Source organism: Manis pentadactyla, chromosome 3 (assembly GCF_030020395.1).
Source record: "Manis pentadactyla isolate mManPen7 chromosome 3, mManPen7.hap1, whole genome shotgun sequence".
Classification (NCBI taxonomy): domain Eukaryota; kingdom Metazoa; phylum Chordata; class Mammalia; order Pholidota; family Manidae; genus Manis; species Manis pentadactyla.
Window position 1 is genome coordinate 9,085,697 of NC_080021.1, and position 20,689 is coordinate 9,106,385.

The window sequence follows — 20,689 nt, forward strand, 5'->3', positions numbered from 1 at the left end:
TTTTCCCTTCCAAAGAATAGTCCCAGCTGAAGAGACAGAGGGGTTTGTTGGGAGACTTTCTGCTTTTGTTCCTTGTTCTTCTTGCTATTCTGGTTGTTCTGGGTTGTTCCAAGAACCCAAGAACACTCCCCTCGTAAAACCAAGAGGCCGGAAGGGCAGCAGCCACAGAGCTATTGTGGTCCATTTAAAAGACTGGCTCTTTTTAAGGAGCTGATGGTTTGAGAAAGCAGAATGTTGCTCTGTGGCCATAGAGATGCTTGTGCTTCATTATTTTTTGTTAAGTCCCAAACTGCAGAGTCAAGTGGAAAATAACTGATAAAACTTTCGGTGCAACAAGAAATAAAGAAACAAGCATTTATCCAAGACCCACTTTTATCAATGACCCATCCTGCTGGGCTCTGCACTTGAAGCACCTTGAACCCTCTCAGGATGCTCCCATTTTATAGGTGAGGAAACTGATTTTCAGAGAGGAGATCATGTTTCCCAAGATTATGTGATTATTGCGTAACAGGAGAGTTATACCTCATTGCTCAGATCACTGTGCCCATGCTCTTTCCCCTGATCACTTCCAAGCTGGGGTGGGGGGCAGGGAGCAAGTCCAGAGCAGGTCCCCCATCCTGACTGAGCAGAGACGTCAGTTGAACCCTCAGGACCACCGTCTCTGGCCTTCCTGTGTGAGGCTGGGTTTCCTGAGTGCTTCCATGAAGAGTCTTGCTCCAAGGCACGGGAGCCTAGACTTTGCTGCTCAGCTAATGAACGAGTCACTTGCCCTCTTTGGATGTTACTTTCTCCATTCCAGGAGAAGTTTTCCAGCTATGTTCCTTGGAATTCCTGGAGCACAGAAGGGGCTCCACTGGGGCTCAAAGTAGATGAAGGGGATGGGGTGCTGGCCACATCCCTTCCTTCTGTCTTCCCCGAGTAACTTCTCTTTGGCTGGTTTACATAGGAAGGCTACAGATAAGAGTTCTTAAGTCAAGAGATCCACTGATACATATGAATAAATGAATAAATAAGTTAGAAGAATGAATGAATACCAGATCCAATGATTGGGAGTCTCTTAAGGCCCTGTCTTTCTCAAGTGCCATAGCTGGGAATTTTTTGACCAATGGCAAGTTCTGTGAACGGCGTCAAGAGCGGTAATGTGTCCACCCAAAGTCGGCACCTCCTGTAAACGAATACAGCCAAAATGCACCAACATCCAAGTTCTATGACTCTGCTTAGTCCTCTCATTGGTCATTCACAGGGTGCTTCACAGTCTGTAAAGCACAAGGCTGTTGTGGGACATGTTGTCAGCTTTACCAAGGCTGGGGTCTCCAGGGTTAGGAAAGCTCCCTTTTAATGGCCCCTCCCTGACCTTCTCACTGACTTCCTCATGTCATCCCCTTCGAGGCTCTGGAAACTTCCATTTCCCCTTAAAAGCCACGTCAAGTGCCGCCTGCTTTAGGAAGCCTCACAACCTCCCTTGCTTTCTTTAGCCCTTCCTCCTCTGGAGCTGCATGCAACTCGGATCCTGGTACAGGACGTTTCAAGTTATGTTGCAATTTAGTCATTACTCATCTTCCCTTCTTGCTATATTGTGAGCATCACAAGAGCAAATGGCCCCATTAAGACCTGAGGGAATGAATAATGAATGAATGAATGAATGAATAAATGCATGAGCATACCCAGTTTCTTATATTAGCTAACTTCCTGTACCTCCATGACTCCCAATTAAAGTTAGCCCCACCCTCATGCTCACCCTGCAGCATGTTTGTGAGGGCCTACTACGTGCCTGGAACCATACCAGGTACAAGGGACACAGTGGTAAATAGGAAAGGCAAGGTCCTCGTGGGATTGCCCCTGTGTGTGCATACAGTCCAAGCACTCTCACGCAGAATGGTCGTTTCTGTGTGACCCCACATTGATGTTTGTCTCTACAAATCTCTATAAAGACCAGGACTTTTTGCTCTTCTTCATACCCCCATCACCCAGCTCAGTGTCTGGTGAATTAGACATTCAGGAAGTGTTTGATGGATGAATGTGACACCCTTCACAAGCCAGGTTCCTCTGCTTACTATTTCTGGATCATATCCAGGACCTAAGGCTAAACTGTAAACACATTTCCTCACATTCCCAGAATCTCAGGCAGCACTCTGAGCCATGAATGCTTTTATTCTTTAATACATTTTCACCCTCAAGACAGTGACATTGATAAAACCCTTTCTGTGAGCCTGCATGAGTGTTTCTGTGTGCGTGCACACACACACACATACACATACACACACACACACACACATACCCCATTTGGAAACAGTCATCACCTGTTGCTATATAACCAATATCAATTCATATCAAGGAAGTAAAACAAACCCATCTTCTCATTTTCTTAGCATTGCCCTGGAGGCCACAGAGGCAGTGACAGGAGGTGAGGTGGGCAGCTTATCAGGTCAGGAGTCTGGTTGGCCACCTGTTAGCTGTAAGACACTAAGGAAGTCACTTCACCAGTATGAGCTTTAGTCTCCTGGTCTGCAAATCAAAATAAGAACAAAATAAAAAAACATATTCCAATCATTGGCCTTCATTGATAGTTAGGTGCAGAAAAGTGAAACAAAAAACCAAGATCTAAAAGGCAGGTAGGGCAGTTCAGGAGGAGCAGGTCAGCAGTGGGCCCAGAAGTAGAAATGAGGAGCCATGTGCCTAGGCTGGTACTGCTGGGGCTTAGAAGTCAGGCAAACCTTAGTCAAACCCATTTCCCGTCTTTTCCCACCTGTGTGGTCTCAGGTAAGTCACTTCTGCTCACTGGGTCTTGCCTTCTTCATCTGTAAAGCGGAAATAATGCTTTATCTCACCTCAGGATCTGTAGTCCTTAGGTGCTTCCCTTCCTGCCTCTCTTCTGGCTGCCTCACCTTTCTGGTTTCTGGTCTGCAATAGCTTGTGAACTTGTGGTTTCAAGTCTAATCAAGTGTCCACACTGAGCTCAGAAATGGTGCAACACCTCCTAGAATGGCTAAAAAATAAAAGACAAGTGTTAGGGTGGTATGGAACAGCAGGAGCTCATAGTCACTGCAGGTGGACTCACAGCTACTTCCTATAACCATTTGGCAACATCTAAACAGCTGAACGCATGCATATATTTTGACAGAGCATTTCCACTCCTAGTTATGGTCACCCAAGACTGTGCTAGAATACCCATAGAAACAGTCTTCGTCACTGAAAATCACCCAAATCCCATCTACTGGAGAATGAATAAGTAAATTAACTGTGGAATGTTCACTCCTTGAAATATTATACAGCATTGAGAACACAGCCTCTGCAACTACACATAACAGCCCGGGTGAATCTCCCAGACATAATGCTGAAAAGGAAGCCAGACACAGAAGTACATACTGCATGATTCATTTTATATAAAGTCCAAAAGCAGGGAAAACTCATGTGTAGTGATGGCAGTGGGAGTGGCTGTTGAGACTATGTTGGGGAGTAGTTAGGGAAAATGATGTGACAGTGGTGTGGAGGGGCTCGTCATGATGCTTCTTTATCTGTTTGCTGATTCTACGGGTATGTGAAAGTTCATTCACTTGTATGTACACTTATGCCAAATGCAATTTTGTATGCTTGTGATACTTTATTATTTGAAGAAAGAAGGAAGGGAGGAAAGAGAGAGAGAGGGAAGGAGCCAAGTAGGAAGAAAAGTCAGATTTATTTCAAAGGAACAAAAATAAGACTGATAGCTGACCTTTCAACAGAAACAATGTTAGTCAGAAGACAATGGAATGACAGCAAATCGCAGAAAGAAACTGCCCATTAGAATTCTATATAGGCAGTAGAAATATATTTTCAAAAATGAAAATGGCACCTCCAGGTGAATCACAACAGAAGGAAACACTAAATATCAAGTGTTCTTCAGACAAGGCAAACAGTCCCAGGGAGAAACATGGGAGTGAAAGAACATCGGTAAGGGGAAATATAAATAAATGTGGACTTCACAAAGCAATAATTGCAATGTCTTGTGGATTTTAAAACGTATGTCAAATCAAAACACACAACACACACACACACACATACAAGGAACAAAAATGGTGCTTAGGTGTCTGAACTGTCCATCTTCTCCTTTACGTGAAGTTAAGGAGCACATATCCTTCAGGATGGTCGTGATGGGCAATAATTATATGCTAAGATTGTGTAATTGCAGCAATTGCTGTCTAACCACTCTGGGCTTGACAGGCGGTTCTGCATTTTCCTGCAACTCAACTACTCATAAATCAGCAAGTCCACCATTGAGGAACCTGTGGGTCAGAGACAGGGAGATCCTTGACCAAGATTGCACATCTGGGACTTTGACCTGTGTCAGTGTGACCCCAAAGCTTCTGCTTCTAACTGACTTACTTAAAAAGTACATAGTCATGATGGACAGTTCTGATATGCTTGGATTGGTAACTGCATTTGATACTTACCTATGAATGTGCATTTGCTCTTAGCTAACGCAAAGGCACCATAAGGCTGCATTCCAACACTGCTTTTGGGGACCCTAAAAAATGTCTTCTCTTCTTCATGTCTTATCTCCCCATATGGAAAATGAGGTGGTGGGAATAGATTACCTCTAATACTTGCCCCCAACTACACTCGTGGCTATGCCAGTTGGAACACACACACACACCAATGATGGTTGAGCCAGACTGTCAATATAAGTGGAGTCTGTGTCTAAGTAATAGGGAAAATTAAATGAGAGGACAGCTGAAAAATGCTTAACACAGAACCAGTGCCCAAAATATGACACGGCCAAGCCCTTAGCTTTGAGAGTGAAGGGACACTTGGAGTCACTTCTTTCTCTCTGAGGCCCATCCCATCAGTAGTTACTGAGCACTCAATAATCCGTGTGCCACGGGGGTCATGTGTGTCACCACATCTCATGCTTACTTCCATTACAGAGACAAGGACGCTGACACTGAGAGACCAAGGCATGGGTCACGCAGCGGGCAGAGGCAAAATGGAAGGCCACCGGGCCCGCCTGCCTCCACACCCCGTCTCCTCCACAGGTCTCAGCCACCTCCACGGGTGCGGCTCTCATCCTGTGATGAGACTTCCATCAGCTTTCCCATTCTGGTTCCTGCGGGGCAGAGGTTGATATCTTCTTAGTAAGCCTTTCACATTGTTCTCCCAGGGCATCTGGAGACATGCCAGACCTTCTGTTTTCTCTTTCAACCTGTTTCTCTCACTTCGGTCATTTGGTCTTATTTCAAGACCCTGTTTGGTCTTCCATTTGAAAATGTCCTTTATTGGTTAGAAATCATTGGTGAATTTTCTCCAAAGTTGCAGAAGCAAAGGATGCTGTCCTCTCTTTTTCAGTCTTCCCAGGAAAGAGGAGGCAGTGGCTGAGAAGACTCAATACGCTTACTTCCTCGTGAATTGTACTTACTACAATCTTATTTTCTCCTGTAGACCTGGATGTGTGGCTCCCGTGGGAGACAGGGGTGCAGGGCAGGGCCTCTGGACCTAGACTGCTCCGGGTGATGTCCTTAGGCCTGTGCACATCCATTTCTTCACCTGTAAAATGAGACAAATAGTAACTGATTTGTAGGATTGGTGGGGGGGTTAAATTAGATTATCTAGATAAAGCATGAAGCACGATGCCCGGTGGAGAGAAATACTAAGTGTTGCCGTCATTGTTACTACTTTCCAAGTAAAGCCCTAGGCCCTTTAATGCACGCATTCATTTCATCCTATGAAATCTGGGTTATCAACCCCATCCCACAACAAAGGAAATGAAGCTCCCACGTCCCACGATCCAGACCAGAGCGCTAGCCTCGTAGGTCTCTAGCGTAGTCAGAATCACCTAGAAGACTTGTTAACACAGATTGCTGAACCCCTGACCCATGTTTCAGATTCAGTAGTTCTGGTGTGAGAATTTGCATTTCTAACCAGTTCCTAGGTGATGCTAAGACAGTCGGTGGAAGAGCTAGGATTTGAAGCATGTGGATCATGACCTTCTCGATCGGAGGCCATGCCTATCCATCTCGGCACCCCCTGCAGCTCGATGCCTTGTCCGCACGGGGGCTCTGGGACTGCCTTTAGCGTGCTCATTCCCTGCCCCACGGCAGCACCACCTCCCCGGACACGTTGGCCACTATGTCTTCTAGTATCCTCTATGTGCCCTGAACCCACTTTCAGAGGCAAGCTGGGTAGTAAGAGCATTGGGGCTTGATTTAGGCAGAAGTCTCGAAATGAGAAGAAGAAAACATATCATGGGAAGGTTTTTATGAACATCAGCTGATGCGAGGCCAGCAGTTCTCACAGTTCGGCCACACTGGAGTATCACACGGAGATTAAACGAAATACCAACGCCCGAGATTCAGGCTGAACTGGTCCAGAGTAAGGCCTGGGCACCAGGATTTTTAAAGCTTCCTAAATGATTGTAGTGGACGGACAAATCAGAGAGACACTGACTAAATAATATGCCAAAGGGAGCCGTTGCAGTCCGTTGCAGTGCAGGCAGTCAGGAGGGCGTGACCTAAACCGCACGGAGGGCATGGTGGGTCATCACCACGATGGGACATAGCTCCATGCACTGGCACTCATTTGTTCTCTCTGCTCTTTGTTGTTTTTTGGTAAGAGCCATTTATTTTTACGCCATTGCTGGACAAATAGAAACCCCAGTAGAATCAGAGTTTGTTTGGAAATTGGCCGATTTCCTGTGTTATGGAGCTGCATGCTCCCTCCCCGGGAAGGACAGGAGTCCCCTTGGGATACAGACGCCTTTACAGCATGGAAATCCAATGCCTGCCCACTGGCAAGCACTCTCCTGTTGATTTCTGCATTTCTTCCTGCTGCTCATCTTCTGACAGCCCATGTGCCACATCTTCATTCTGCTCAAACTGCTCTGTGCCATCCATGGCCACCAAATATTCCCAACTGCAGGGCGTGAGTCTTAGCAAAATATCCAGGAGCTGAGGAGGGATTAGCCCTGCCCCCTTGCTCCTGCTCCTCGACAGCCTCTGATGAGACAAGATAGCAGCTTCTTTATAGCTGTGCAGCCAAAGGTGGACAAGGAAGTCCCTGCTTATGTCCCAGGCTATTCACTCTTTAACAATTCCCCATATTCTACACACACACACACACCCCACTGAATAAGCACACAGCTAGAGCACAGAAAACAGGATTTGGGGTTCAGGAAAATCTTGTTCTTCTTAGCCATTAAGACTGGGAGAGCCCCCCAGCCCTCCGAGTCCCAGCTGCCCCAGTTGTCCTATGAAGTTATAGTTGATGCCACCTCGATGATTGTGGACATTGTGTGTAATGACTTAGGCAACACATCTGGTGCATGGCAGGTGCTCAGGAAATGACAGTGTCCTCCCCTTGTCTACACTCAGTCATGACAGAAAAAAACACGCACCCCTTCCTGTCAGCCAGCCTCCTGGCCTGAGGCTTAGGGAGGGAGAGGTGTTTGGAGAAATCAGAAGCCAAGTGAGATCGGCCTTATGGATTAAAATCACCACCCATGCGCGGGAGCTTGATACTGCTTCAGAAGGCAGAAGAGAAGATGAGAAAACTGGGAAAGAAGATAGTCAAGGACATTAGGCCTTCTTTCCCTGCACCACCTGCACCCTTGACTTTGTAGATCATGTCAGTCTCCAGCTATTGCCTAACAACTCCAATTGTGCTGATCTGATTTGGGGAAAGAGTCTCCATCATTCAACCATTAATTCCTATTCCTATTTGCACTTGTAAGAGTTGTTTCTATATTTTGAATACTAGACCCTTATCAGATACATGGTTTGCAGATATTTCCCCCCATTTTGGAGGTTGTCTTTTACTTTCTTGAGCATGTACTTCAATGAAAAAGTTTGTTATTTTGATGAAGTCCTATTTCTACGTTTTACCCTGTTGGTCACGTTGTGGGTGCCATCAGGGCTATATCTAAACCCTGGGCCTTTGGTAGTGAGTCAAGATCCCTCCTGCCAGACACAACATGGCAGAGTGTGGAGGGGCAGCGGGAGGTGCTCGTACTTGACGGGAAATGATCCAGGTCATGAGGGAATAGGAGCGGCCGGTGAGAAAAGCTGTGTGAACAGGCGGGTCAAGGTTGGGGGGACCCTGTGGCAGTTTCTGTCCCATCTGCTGGGCTGGGAGGGGCCCCAGTTCTAGTTGCTGGAGGGGGCTTGCAGCAGGAAGGGCTTGGAGAGGCCTGACAGGACAGCAAACCTTCAAACAGGAACATGGTGGCAGAGAACTAGGGGCGACCATGTGGGCAGTTGGGGGTAGCAAGGGAGAGGAGGGCAGGGGCAGAGAGGGGAAGGAGAGGGGACCGTCCCAGCTGGGCAAGGGATGAGAACAAGGCCGGAAAAGAACTTGCTTTTCCAAACTCTCAAGCCCTGAGTCAATGCTCCACTCGAGAGAAATAATGGCCCACGGGGACTCTCAGTGCCCGCCTGTGGCCTCCAGGGGTGCCCAAGGGCACGTGGAATGAGGGCTTACCTTTGAGAATAATTTCAGACTCATACACTTAATAACATGCTGAGTGTCTTTGCACACATTATTGCATTTAATCCTCCAATCCACTTACTCTGTGCAATAAGTGCTTTTTCTACTTTACAAATGAGGAAAGTAGAACTCAGAGTCAAAATAATTTGCCACAGGTCCCATTACAGACAAGGGACAGACCAAGATTTGGACTCTTGTATCCTGACCCCTAACCTTTCTTCAGTAAGTCAGCTATAGACAAAATCTATCTTGGAACCCTCCTCAGATTCTCCAGGTTGTTGAAAGGCAGGGCCAAGTATGCACCTAGGATGTGGTGCAGAGAGCCTCCCTACCTGGACTGTGATCCCTGGACCAGTGGCATTTACATCCCCAGGGTAGAAATGCAGCTGGTTAGAAATTTAGGGCCAAATCTCAGGCCCAGCTGAGTCAGAATTTTCCTTTCAACAAGACCCCTGGGTGAGCTGCATGCACCTGGCAGTTTGGGAAACCCTTGTCTATGGGGTACCACAGCAGGCTTTGAAGAAGAATTTTTGCCATGAGAAATAAGGATACTAATAGTAGCCATCATAATGAAGCTCACCACCCTGACCCAACCGCAGACAGCTCCGAACTTTTCAAAATATCATCTGACCAGAAAAGCTTATAAACTGCTTATCAGCCGATGACTGACCTCAGAACCTTTGGCAAGACAAAATGTTCTGCTCTCCCAAAGAGATCGATAGTACATTTCTGGTGAATTTATTTAGTTTCTTCCCTGACATAAATCATGCCAAGCCACCCCTCTTCTTTCCACTATCACTCATTTATTTGAATTTCTGACTTACCTTGACCCTAGAGCACATTGAACCTGATGCAACCACCAAATGTTTCTCCTCCAAAGTCCCCAGCGCCCCAGGTGGCCTTGCTCCTGACTTCAGCTCACAGATAAGGCTGCTGTGTCCACAACCAACGCTCCGGGCAACTTGGGGAACAAGCGCTGGCTGAGTCCTCCCTGCCTGGCATCTATTTTCTGAAGCTTTTCTGGACTGATTATGACCCTTTCCAGACCTTCTTTTCGAATTTTACTGGGCTTAGTGACTGATAAGAGAGGAGGGACACCTGGCTCAGAACGTGTGTGGGGCATACCAGGCAGAATCTTCCTCCCCTTCCATGATGGAGAAGGAGAGCCAGCAGGCAGGCCAGGACCCAGGATGGGACCCAAGGAGTCAGGGAAGATAGAGATTGGATGAACTGTGCTGAGAATCCAGGGCTCTAGGGTTGAGTAGCCCTGAGATGGAATCTGTCTCTACTTCTTATTTGCTGGGTGACATTGCATAAATTCCTCACCCACTCTGAGCCTCCCTGGGCTTGTCTATAAGATGAGGTTGATGATGTATGATGACGTATGAGGGATTAATATAGAAATAGATAATATGGGTAATTAATTAGATAATTGATAACATAAAGTGAAATACTAGATGCAAGGCCTGTCACATACAAATATTCAATAAGAGGGAGCTTGTATTTTGATTATAGATTAAGATGTTAAGGGACGGAGCCTAGAGATGTCATGAATCTTCTCATTCTTAAAACACACACACACACAGAGGCATGTTTTCCTGCATATGATTCAATGAAGAATAACTGAAAAAATTAAAAAGTAAATGACTCCTTCAGATACTTAATGCAATAGTTAGTGGCCCACAGGCCAAATTCACGCATGATGGTTGTCTTTTTTATGGCCCACAGACTAAGAATAAATTTTATATTTTTAAAGAAAATATAAGGAAAGGTTTGCTGACCTGGATCAGAGAACAGCCCTAGGAACAAACCCCTGACCGAGTGTCCCCTCTATCAAGCTGCCTTTGTAGATAGCCTTGTCGGTCTTCCAGTAAACCTGGTAAGATGCCCATCATCCTGTTTTACAGATGTGAAGATGGGGGCTTAGAAACAGGAGCCATCTGACCAGTGTCCCAAAGTGAATGCGTGGCCATGCCTAGATTGAGTGCCAATGCTCTAAACAAACCACTTCACTGTGGACCTTCTCAGCTGATCTGACAGAGTCAAAACCAAGAAAGGAATCACAGGTGCCAAGAGTCCGCACCCCAGCCTGGGGAGTGGGCACAGCTAGTGGGAGACATCCATGCCAAAACCCCATCAGGGAGGCTAAAGTCAGCTGAGTCGGGAGGGAAAAAGGTCTGGGTCCACGCAGGAGCAGAGCCGGGCAGCCTGGCGCGCGGCCGGGTGGGGCTGGTGTGCTGGGATGCATGGAGTACAGGCAGTGGGCTTTGCAGATCATTTCCTCTCCTTGTTTTCCTTCTGCTCATTATCAGGGGTGGGGCCCCACCCATGGGCTAGCTAGGGTGCCAGATGCCTTGTGAAGGCAATGGTGAGAAAGGCCTGCTCCCTGCCCCTGAGTTATTCTAGTGGGGGGAGGAGGACGGACTGCAGAGATGAGTTTGTTCACAGCAAGCTCACACCAGATGTGATGCAGGAGGCACAGGTGAAGCCCTGCTGAGCCAACAGGGAAGCAGTGCCCACAGATACGCTCACTGACATCTCCCTGCTCTCTCCCTCCTATCCCTCCCTCCTTCCCTTCCTTCCTTCCTCCATCTCACTCATACTTTCTGAGCATGATCAAGAGCCCAGCACTGTGTGGGGTGCAGAAGAAAACAAAGAGGCAGCAGACCTTTTCTCTACCCTCACAAGGTTATGAAATCACAAGGAGAAGGCATGGAGCAGGGCTCCAGAGCAGCGTGGTGGATGCGTGTGCAGACCCTGGACCAGTCAGATGATGGGGAGGTCTCTCACAGAGCTTGTCGGGCCCAGTGGAAAAGACTTTGCCAACAAGATTCCACTTGTATATTTTAAAATAACACAGTCAGGGCAAAGGACTCATAAAATACAACTGTACTGTGGCAAGAGGAGACTGTGCAGGGCCACTGCATATAGTTCTGCAGAAAGGGGATGCGTAAGAGCTGAAATGCAGCCCACTCTCTTCTGGCCAAATTGTGAGCTCTGCTGCAAGACTGCACCTATACAAAGCAAGTGGGACTTTTCTTCTCATAAAGTGGCTATCTGCTCCCGAGCTATGGGGCTGCACCCACCCAGCAAGTGCCTTTTTTCTAATTGCATAGAGACTCCATATAAGTTAGCAGTATCCCAACTCTGTCAGGATTTGGAAGAAGCCAGGCCTGAATGGTGTTGGTGACAGAAGTATTTTCAGCTTTAAAGCCCTGAAAAAGACAAATGCCACCTCCAGGGTTTTACAGATGAGGAGTCCCTGCCTCTAGGAGGCAGACCCAGGGCCCTGCAACATGTCACTGGCTCAGTTTAGAGTAGAACTGACCTTTTGTTTGACAGTCTTCCCTCTAAGTCCCATAGTCTCCGAGGGTGTCTCTTGAAATGCAGGACTTGGAATAAGGACAGCTGGACAGGGCTGCAGGACAGTGCCATGTCTTCTTGACTTAGAAACACGATTCCCTGTGATGAGGATTTTTCCAAATTCATTATAAATGGCCATCATCTTATCGATGACTATATTCAATGCAGGCACAGTGGGAAAAAAAGCAGCAAGAACAGCAATAACTTAATTTTCTAGTCAACTCTATTTTCCAATTTGGCACTATGCTTCATGGGGCTTTTTATCCCTGTATGTTAAGAGCAAGGGGTGATTATATTGGGTGAGGGAGGAATAAAAAGGGATTTATAGTAAGAATCCCTAACGGAGTGTGCTGTGGGGCCGGAAATGCCATCAGGTCTGATCGCGGGGGCATTTCTGTACACAAATGCGTGAACATGCGAACGTGAATGGAGCCTTACGCTGAGGATGTGGGTACTCTGTGGACGTCGTACTACATAAAGAGGGCAAACATCTCCTTCATTGTCTTTCCATCCCAGGCCGTTTACATGCTCTGTCTGATTTCATCCATGGTCATACTCCTGCAGGGAATTATTAACCGGTTCACAGAGGAGGAGCTCAGCTCTGCCACTTGTCAATACAAGCTCGGCGGGTCTCCCAGAAATGTGCCTTGCTTGCCTGGAAATGGCTTCCATGCCGTTAGATTACCTGGGATCCTCTGTAAACACTGGGCACCAGGGAGGTGGGCATACCAGGTCCTGTCTGCTTCCCCAAACCCTGCTTATCTTGCACCTCACACTAAACTGAACTGCACGCTGTGGTGCAGATGAACTCAGCAGCAGGCTGGTGTGGGACCATTAGGGGAGCCCTACCTGGGCAGCGCTGGGTCCTGCCTCCCCACTGCCGGCTGCCTCAGCCCAACAGGAGCACGGAGATGGGCACGCAGGGCACAGCCCTCCTGGTTGTGGGAAATATTCCATTACAAACCTGGGTCAGGCAGTCGTAAAACTATTTTAAAACCCCAGCCAGAAGAAGGAGGCAGGCCCGCTATTTCCATGCTACTTGAAATGAGATTGTTTCTTGTTAAACCTGGAAAATATAACATGTATATATGTGTGTGTGTGTGTAGGTGGGTGGGTGTGAGAAAGAGAGAAAATTTCTTTTATCTTGGAGCCTGTCTGCTTTCTTTTCAGCTGAGCTGAGGGCAAAGAACATGGACAAACATGTATTCATTAAAAATGCTTCTCAAGTGGCTAATTTGTGCAATGGTTTGGAAGAACTGGCATTGATGAGCCCAGAAATTAGGGCAGGGCCAAGAGTTCTTCTTGAACATCCGGCCCTGCCTTTCCCTGCTTCAGGTTCATTGTGGATGTTAATGAAATGTTAGTCGAATTGAGCACAGAAAAGCTAAAAAATAATCCCTCTCAACTGTGTTCCCCTAGAGATCAATCCCAGAGTGCATAGATCTAACCAAGTCAAATCCCAAGTCACCAAGTCATTACTTCCCTCCTGTTATGGATCAGAAAATACTGCATTCAGTGTTCACTCATTTATTCAGCAGGCATTAACCTACTAAGCTCCTGCATTTGTCAGAACCTATGAAGGCTCGGGGGCACGAGGTAAACCCAGAAACTTTGCCCTCAAATAACTCAGGAAGAGGACAGACACATGCCACATGCTATGATAAATATAGCCCAGCGCGCTCACTCCCAAGGCTGGAGAGAAGCGTGGGAGGGACATTTTGCCTGGGGGCAGCTGGGAAGCACCCAGATAAATTGCAAACTAATCTCAGTTGAAGTTCAGAAGTTCAGAAGCGGGGAATTGACTACACCTCTCTGTGTTTCTGGGCTTGATAGGTTTGCCCACACAGGTTCAATGGCTATTCGTAAGACCATGTAAAGGAAGGGTTTTCCCTCATTTTGCAGATGGACACAGAGGATCAAAGAGTGCAGGTGACTCTTTCCTGGTCATAGAACTACAATGTAGCTGATTAGGGTTTGAACTGTAACTTTCCTAACAGGCAGAGTGGCATAGGGTGGAAAGGGGTTGGTGGGGTTGGGGTTGGGTGGCACTCCTGCAGAGTTCACACTTTATGCTACAAGCAGGTTTGCGGCACGGCAGCCTAGAGGCCAAACTGGGTCATGGTGAGTTTTAAATAGCAACTAGTTAGAGTGTAAAGCATGGACTCTAGAGCCAGATGCCTCATCAAGAATCTCAATTCAGCTCCAGCCCAGCTGTGCAATGTGGGACGAGTTACTTAGTCTCTCTGAGTCTCATTTTCCTCATCGGCAAAGCAGATATTCATACCAGCACTGATGTCCCAGGGCTGTGGGGGTTTGCACATGTTACCCTGCATGGACCAGTGCCCAGAACATCAGAAGCGACTAGTACATGAACAATTCTAATGAATATACAGCACCTAGCAGAGTCTCTAGTACCTAAGAGGTGCTTAATAAATGATCATTATTCTTATCTTGTGCTTTATCAAAAATACCAAGTATCTTCGATGCTTAATTGACGAAAGTCACAATAAGGTACAGAAGGGAATATTTGTCAGCTGCTGATGCCAACTTGAGGTGGGGTATCGTTTATAAATTGAGAATAAAACCTTTTTGACAACTCAGAAGTTAGGGAAGAAGGAGAACTCGATTTCTTGAGTCGTTGTGAGTTTACATTTCTAGTTGTGTGGACGTGAAGGGAGACGCTGCACAGCCACACACAGATGCTCCGTGACATCTGCAGTCGGGGTTCTGTCACAGCTGGCTTGCGGCCGGCTGTGTCTTATCTAGAGTGCTGCTTGAGCAGTATCAGTCGGCCACCTCAAAAGCTAGGTATTTCTTTTGGCTCTATCACCAACTCCCTGCGTAATCAGGGATGCGTGCCTTTCCTGTTCGTGAGCTTATTTGATCTTCCTAATATCCCATAAATGGAAGCATGATAGATGGACATTAAGAGCTCCGTCCCAAATTACAGTTAGTCTCAGGATAAAATAGGAATGGCAGAAACACTGTGCATGGAACTCCCGGCTCCATCTGCATGTCCAGAGGATTCATCCTCTCTCTTTGGCAGCTTTATCACACACTCCACTGCAAGGCTCCACCTCCCTCTCTGTGCCCTCGGCCAGTCGTCCGCCCGATTCTGCAGGGCTCCAGCCCTCACCTGACAACCTTCTCCAGGAGTCTCTCTGCTGCCGCTGAGATGGGCAATGCCGGAAGCCCAGCCGTGACCCTGCATGACAGTCCGGGAAGTGCAGGAGAGTCAGGGTCCCATGGAGCCGAACCTCAGGTGGATGGGAGGTTGGAGCCAGTGAACGCACGTTCTGCTCCCTCTCCCACCAGCAGAAAGACTTGGTTATTTGGTGCAGTAGTTCCTATGCCTTTTAGAAAAGGCCCCTTGTAATGAAACAATACCTAGCGGCAGCCAGATCAATGACACTCCCCGGTGCGTCCCCCTCCTCCCCTCCTGCCTCCCTTTTCTCTCTCCAGCTTTGTTGGAATTCTCTCTAGTAAAGTAGTAACACACAGCTTTTCCTCAGCCTTTGCTCGGTGAGATTTTACGAGAAAGTCATTTCACTCTCATTATTATTAATTAGGACAGCGAGCAGGCGAGAGAGCAGGTCGGAGGCGGAGGCTGTAGATGGATATAAATGAAGCAGGATGGGTACCACAGGCGCTGAGAGCAGACGAGGGGCTCAGTGCACAGACTTTACAGCCCGCTGCCTGGGTTTGCGTCCCGCTTTCATTGATTACAAACCTGAGATTGAGCACATTACCGAACCTTCAGCGTCCTCATTTGTAAAATACAGATGATGATAATTTCTATGTCACAGGGTTTCTGCAATTGCTAAATGCTCTGATATTTGTAAAACACCTAAAACAGAGTCTGATACATTATAATAAGCATTGTTTATGTGTTTATTAAATGTACAAATGAATGAATGACTGTTCCTGTATTTGTATGCAGGACCCTGAGGAAGTTAATGAGTTTCTCTGGGTCACGATTTCTTCAGCAGTAAAACCAAAGCTTTGAATGACTAATCCAGTATCTGACCAGTTCTGACCCTCACTATTGTAAAGGGAACTTGGGCACTAATGTGAATCTAGCACCGTTGTGGGTCAGGGATGATCTAAAGATCTTGTATAAACAGTTTTTATATTTAATTCATCCTCATAGGAGCTCTGTGAGGTTGTGGCAACTTGTCTGCATTTTACAGACGAGAAAGAGAAGGCTCAGAGAGGTTAAGTCATGTGTGCGTGGTTACAGAGTACGCTGTCAGGTGAGAATAGAAACCTGTTTGGTTGACTCAAAAGCCCCACCATGCAAGACAAAAGCCTGCTCTGGGGTCCACTGACAAGGAATGACCACAGAGATCTATGCTGTGGTGCTCCAGATGAGAAAAATGGGATGGGTGCTTTCTTGGCAATTAGTAGATTACCAAACGGCTGCCCTTCTGTGTCCTTGGGTTACAATGGCAAGATGACAACTGCCCAGTGGTCTAGGGCAGATGGATTGATATGTGTGCACTTCTAGAAGAGTCTACAGAGGAACGAAGCATGCATGCTGGAGGAAAAACACCAGTGGGATTAGATTTCATTTGTTTCTCTGTCGGGCAGATCACATACGGGCCAGGCACAGGTGTCCCAGAGGCAGCTCCAGCATCCTCAGCAATTGTGGATAGATGAATGTTTCGTTTGGGATTTTTTAAGTTGCCTTTTTTTTTTTTTTTGGCAAGATGTTGTCTGTTACCATAAAACACTTCATATTTTATTAAAGAAACTATTGCATAGAATAAACAAGATATGGTGTCTTTTGTCACCTTCATAGAAGAGTAGCAATGGGAGGAAATTCAGAGCCTTGACTTCCTCTGTAGGTTGGATGGAGGACGAGGCTGAGTGGTCATAGGCAGAGTCAGGGTGTGGGGGGTAGGAGGCAGTGAGGGAGAGAGCTATGTACTCATGGTATCATGGCCCTACTTTTTGGGTTTCATTTCTGCAGAAGTCCAAATATTCCCTTCAGTCCATGCTAACAGCATTTGCTGTGAGTTTATTTTAACATTGTCACACTGTCCCCAGAGAGTGATATTGAACATGCTTCCTGTTCTCTTTCATACCACAGGGCCAGAGTCAATGCTACAGGCATCAGAATCATTTCATCTTCACACCAAACCCTGGTATGTACAGATTCCAAGTTACATGCTTCTGTTTCTCAGGGAAGCTCAGCTAGCCCCTCACGCTGGGGCAATCCGAACATGACAGTCCATCAATTTGGAGAGATAGCTTTATTTAAGGGCATGGTGGTCTTGGACTTAGAGGGGCATGCCAATAGGTAAGTGGATGGGTTGATTATTCTGTTTAATACATAGTTGTTCGAGTACCTTCTTAGGTCTCTCGCATTAGGCCTTGGAGACACAGCTGGGTAAAGGAAGACAGCCTCTGCCCTCGTAGAGCATCTTCAAGAGGAGGTACAGAAATTGAACCAGTGTGTCCCCCAACAACCAATTTCTAGCTGGGATAATGTCCTAACAGCTGGGCAAAGGGAAGAAGGCCCACCAGAGAAGGACAGATGGTCTGGGGAAGACCTTATTTAGTAAATGTTCAGGACAACCAACTCTGTGTCAAGGACTGATTGGCAGTGGGCACAAACTGATGGACAGACACATACCCTGCCCACAGGAGGCCAAAATAAGTACAAAATGGGGTTATGTGTAGGGTGCCATGGGCAGCAAGGGAAGCAATTTACCAACATGCCTGGGAAAGTCAGGGGCTGCTTCTAGGAAGACAGTGTGTGATCTGAAGCTTGAAGGTGACTGGTGGCTGATCGCTGGACAAACGGCAAGGAGGGGAGAAATACACAAAAACACAGATGCATGAGGGAGCATGGGATAAACAGGACATGGCAGGAGTCTGGTACCTGTGAAACATAAAATAGGATGAGAAGAGGAGAGAGAAGGAGCAGGACTTGGGATGGAGAGACCACCAGGGGCAGTCCAGCAGGCTGCATGCCATGCCGATGTCACTTTTAACCCGCCCCTGAGAGGGGATCAAAGAAGAGCTCGCTGAACGTCTGGTGGCCCTGAGATAGAATGTCTAGGTGGTCCTGAGGTGGCGTTTTCTCCTTCCCTTCTTCCTCCTCCTCCTTCCCTCCTACCCCTCCTTCTTAAATGGACTCTGGTTGAATATGTTGTAAAACTATGAGCTTATGCCTCTGCCGTAACAAGAGACTCTCGTAAACAGCATAGATCCCCCTTATATATTTGTCCAGAGTTTGAGATCACTTTTCAGCACCTGAACCCTAAGGCCAAGACCACAGGCGTAACTAGAGAAGGAAACCAGGACACACAAACCAAGGAGGAGCCTAGTGTGACCAGATCCTAGCGGGTTTCAAGCTGTGTCACATGGTGGCCCATGATGCACAAAAGGGGTCTTCAGCTGCTGTAGCAGGAAAAGGGGGTAAGGGGACCCCTTCCCACAGCTCTGAGGCTGTCTTTTTTTTTTACACCAGGGTTGTTTCAGGCAGAAAACGTTGCTTGCAAGGAACAGAAATAACCTGCAGTTAAAAAGCAACGAGGACAAAAGGAACTTAATGGAAAAACATGGGTGCCTTTTCATAACTGAAAAGAAAGTTCCGCAGTTAGGTACTACTGATACTAAACAAATACTGAACAGGTATATATGTCAGTCACCACTGAAGAGCTTTATATACATTAACTTCATCTGTACAACAGTACTAAATACTATAGAGGACACTATCATGGTGCTGATTTTACATATTAGGAAACGGAGACTCGGAGAGTTTAAGTGATGAACCCAAGGTCAAACAGTCAGGTGGCACAGGGTGGTGATGTGAACAAACAAAATCTGGTTTCTAAATCTGCTTCTTAATAGTATGCCCCCGAACAGGCAGCAGGACAGTCACGGCTAGTGCTCTAGGTAGAAGGACAAAGAAGGACATAAAGAGCGGTCGGTCTCTTTGGGGAGTGGGCCTCACTTGGAACACCTGCCACCTTGTAGTGGAGGAAGGGAAGGGCCCCTTGGCTGGCAGGCTCCCAGACTGTGCAACAGGAGAGAGTTAGTTTTAAAAAAAAACTAACCCCACAAGAGTGGGGTTAGTTTCCGCACTCTTGCCCCTGATCAAAGCTGAGGAACTTACACCCTTTTAACCCTGCAGCACAGATCGAAAATTGTCCCCAAATACCCATTTCCCTCAGCATGTGTTGCCCAGATAAAGACTACATTTACCAGTGTCCCTTGCAGCTAGGCAGGTAAGAGTGGCCTAGGGAACAAGATATAAGCAGAAGTGGTATGGGCAATCTGTAGGAGATGTCCTTAAAGATAAAGAACATGCTTTTATATCCTTTTGAATGTGTGGAATTAAGATTTGATGGCTGGAGCTAGAGCAGCCAACTTGGACTAGGAAGTTGGATTAGGATGGTGTGCACTATCGTGAAACAACAAAGTGTATGAAGCAGACCCCTTACTCTGTAGAATGCCATACCAGCCTTGTCTAACCAGGCTTATAAAAGGGAGAAATTAACTTCTAACTGATTAAGCCACTATTATTTCGGGTTTTCTGCAGCCAAGCCTAATTCTGACTGCTGCAAATACTATCACCTGATTTACATACATGAAATTCTGAAACCCCACCCCCAATAGGATTCTTCACCAGTCAGCTATTTTACTGCCTGATGGATTTCCCCCTTCTCCTATGTCTGTCGTAGACCACAGCCCTATGGCACCCTAATGACTTACACAATTTTGCCCAATTGACACCCCAAGTTTGCAGATGTCATATCTCTTAAAACTGAGGCCATAGCTCCCAACAAAAATTCAAGGTAGATTTAGCTGCCTACAGAATCATTAAATGCAGATCATTAAATGCAAGAAGTTAACACTGATTTATATTTTGTGGGTTTGCTGTTCAAAATATATGTCAACACCAAAATATTTAGTAAATCAATACACATAAAAATAGCAAGAGCTAACTTATCCAGTGCTTACTATGTGCATGGCCCATTTAATAATCACCTTATTTATTTAACCTTCCTAGAGGTTGATCCTATCATTATTCTCATTTTAAAGGTAAGTCAAGTGACACTGAATGTCTGCCCAAGTCCACACATGCAACTCCACTCCACAAATCACCAAGTGATAGAGGGACTCCCACACTTGCGCATTCTCTGTATGGCTTTAACTAGCAAGGAGATATAAACAGGATGCTGGCAGGTTTAATCTCAAGGAAAATTAACCTATTAAACTAGAAAAAATACAGGGAAATGATTTCAGAGCCTGTTTTAATTTCTCAACAAATATATGGATGTTATTTTCACTCTTTTCAACATGGAACCCTTACATCCCAACTTTGGATATTTAAGAGGGAAAAAAGGCAAACTCAAAATTTTAAGGCCACCACCACAGGCCTGTAGTTTAAAAATAAGAATTGCAAGACTTTCTTCCCCAGATGCCATTGGCTTGGCAGAGTTCTGCTATTTGGTATTTCCAAAACTGTAATTTTCCATTATCATTTATAAACATGTGCAAGCATGTTGACAAGTGTACTATGCATAAGAAAGAAACTTAAATTAATAATGGTCATCATGCATTGAATGCTTACTAAGTATCTAAGCTAGTAATTTTTTGGATATAATCTTTCTCCTTACAGTGACTCGGAGAGGTAGGTACCATATGTCCACGCTACAGATGAAAACTGGAGACTCAGAAAGTGTAAATCATCTTATGAGCTGCCCCAGCACACACATCCTTGTCCAGGGTCCCTGCCCTGCACCTCTATGGTCTTCTGCCTCCTTCAGCCAGCAGGGTTGCATCTCAGCTCTCTCTCTCTCTCTGTTCTTTCCACTCAATTTCCCAGGTTAAGGTGCTGGGTTTCAAATGTCATAAA